The sequence below is a fragment of the Penaeus japonicus genome, unplaced genomic scaffold (assembly GCF_977035675.1).
Source record: "Penaeus japonicus unplaced genomic scaffold, GWHDUDI00000001_assembly GWHDUDI00000011, whole genome shotgun sequence".
Classification (NCBI taxonomy): Eukaryota; Metazoa; Arthropoda; class Malacostraca; order Decapoda; family Penaeidae; genus Penaeus; species Penaeus japonicus.
Window position 1 is genome coordinate 34,894,346 of NW_028234413.1, and position 2,953 is coordinate 34,897,298.

The following is a 2,953-nucleotide window of genomic DNA, read 5'->3' on the forward strand; positions in this document are numbered from 1 at the left end:
TTTCCTCCTCCGCGTGGGCACGATGCAGAATCCCTCGTAGGGGACACGTAGTGACCAACTTGTTCTCAAGTGGTGCTTGAAGTACGTCTCTCAGAAGGGGGAGGGAAAGGGGGAAGGAGAGGAAGAGGGAGAGGAAGAAGAAAAGGGAGAGGGAAAGGGAGAGGAAGAAGGAGAGGGAGAGGAAGAAGGAGAGGGAGAGGGAGAGGAAGAAGGAAAGGGAGAGGGAGAGGAAGGAAAGGGAGAGGGAGAGGAAGAATGAGAGGGAGAGGGAGAGGAAAAAGGAAAAGGAGAGAGAGAGGGAGAGGGAGAAGTAGAGAGAGAGAGAGAGAGAGAGAGAGAGAGAGAGAGAGAGAGAGAGAGAGAGAGAGAGAGAGAGAGAGAGAGAGAGAGAGAGAGAGAGAGAGAGAGAGAGAGAGAGAGAGAGAGAGAGAGAGAGAGAGAAAGGGGGGGGGGCACTGGCAACAGTGGGAACTAGGCATACTCAGCGAGAGATAGAGATAGAGATAGAGAGAAAGAGAGAGAGGAGAAAAATGGGGTAGGAAATATGGAGAGCGACTGTGAGACCACGTTGAAGCCACGTGGAGATACAAGATTACCACGTGGTCATGATGCTGTAAAAACGAACTAGGCAACTCTTGCATAGCGACCTAGCGTCAGGTCATCCGGGGCATTTCTCCACTGCCCTTCGATCACTTCCACTCTAGCCCTCGGCGAAGGCGCCGGGAGCGTCAGCCCCCGCCGCTGACCTATGTCTCGTCCGCGAGACGCGCCTAACAGCGAACAGAAGACATCAGAAGCCATCGAGACCTGTAATTGTTTCTATTTCAACCGTGTCGATATTCACCAATAAAGGAGTCAAGAATACCAGACTTTGGCTTCCAAAATACCCTTTGTGAGCACCCCTCACAGCGACAGAGAGAGAGGGGGGGGGAGAAAGAGAAATAGAGAGAGAGAGAGAGGAAGAAAGAGAAGGGGGGGGGAGGAGAGATAGAGGGAAAATAAGTTATAGATTGACTGATAGAGAGAAAGAGGGGGGAGGGAGATGGAGATAGAGAGAGGGGAGGGAGAAAAACAGAAAGAGATAGAGTATAGATAGAGAGAGGAAGAAAGGAAAAGACAGAGGGGAAGAGAGAAGGGAAAAGAGAGAGAAAGAAAAAAACAAAACAAAACAGAGAGATAATGGAAAGTACTAACACTTAAAAAAAGAGAGAAAAAAAAAAGAAAAAAAATATATTCACTCACTTCTCATCTCTCAAGCCCTCTGTCGCTCTCCCAGAAGGTCACCAAACTGTCCCCTCTTTAACCTGATTTATCTTCTCTCTCTCTGTGGTTTGACCTCCTGCCCTTCTGTTCCCCTCTGTTGTCTTCTTATCTCAGTGAGGGGAAGCGAAACCGTAAGGAGAGTAATGATAATGGTAATGATGATGATAATGATGGTCATGATGATAGTAACAACAATGATAATTCTGATGGTATTGGTAGTTCTAATAATGATAATAGTTATAGTGATACTACTACTTCTGTTAGTGGTGATATTATAATGATAATAATGATGATAATGATAAAATTATGATAAAATAATGATAAAAATAATGTGATGATCATATTGATGAATATGATAATAATAATGTTCATCATAATAATGACACTACTACTACCAATAGAAATGCTAATGAAAATATTAATAATTATAACAACAGTGTCAACAATAATAATCAAAATAACAATAATCTTTATTCAGTAAAAATCTATAGGATATGCATTACAATCAGCAAATACCATTCCACAAGAAACTATTAATATAACGAAAAGAAATAATTTCTGGAAAACATCTCTCTCTCTCTTAGTAAATTGCAACTGTAGTTTCTTTGCATATTGCAAGATTTTCAGACACTGTATCAACAAGATAGAGTAGTCTGCAGCCCATATCAACAGATAAGACTAAATTAGATATATAGACAAACAGATACATATGAATAGAGAGAAATCAATGTTGCAAACATAAGAAAGACGAATAAAAACTAAATCCTGGTTATGTTATACAAACATAATAGACTGGCTCCATTTTTATATCAAAAGCATATAAGAATCCTTTATCACCCACCACAAACAACTTTATTTCCATCCATCCGAAGAAACACTTAGCATCTCGGAAGACTTCAAAAAAGTAAACAAAAACAAAAGTTGAGAAAGAAAACAAGCAAACAATTAAAAAAGAGAAGAAATAATGCAGAGCTAAAGAAAGGAATTTTTTTTTCTTCAGAAATAAATACATGTATTTTGTTTAACAATTTGTACTTCAAGTACTGCTTCTGACTGGCTTTGGCCAAAAGCAAAAAAATAAATATTGTTTCATTCACCACAACCAAAAAACAAACAAACATTTCTATATCGAATGGAAATCACAAATTAATAAATATCTATGTTCAAATAAAGCACAAGTACATACAAATAAATATATCATATTTAAAACAAAATTATTCCAATAGCTATTTGCAAATTAGAATCAATTTTTTTTAGTAATCAAGTTTCTTTATAAAACAATAAAAAAAAGTCTGTCTGAAAGAATGTGAATAGAAACTACATCTAAAACTAATAAGATTATATCTTAAACAAATCAAAAACGTTAAGGAAATCGGACTTTGCAAAAAAAAAAGAAAAAAATGAATTGTATTATGCTTGAGTATTTGAGAATTGCACACAGGAAAGGCATTTCCTTCTATTTGTACTCATAGGTTATAATCAATATTGCATCTAGACAGAGCAAACACGAAGCTCTTACCAGGAAAGGGAAGTATAGAAATATATATATATATATATATATATATATATATATATATATATATATATATATATATATATGTATATATATATATGTGTGTGTGTGTGTGTGTGTGTGTGTGTGTATGTGTGTGTGTGTCAAGTCCTTCCCTATCAAAAAAAAAGAAAAAGA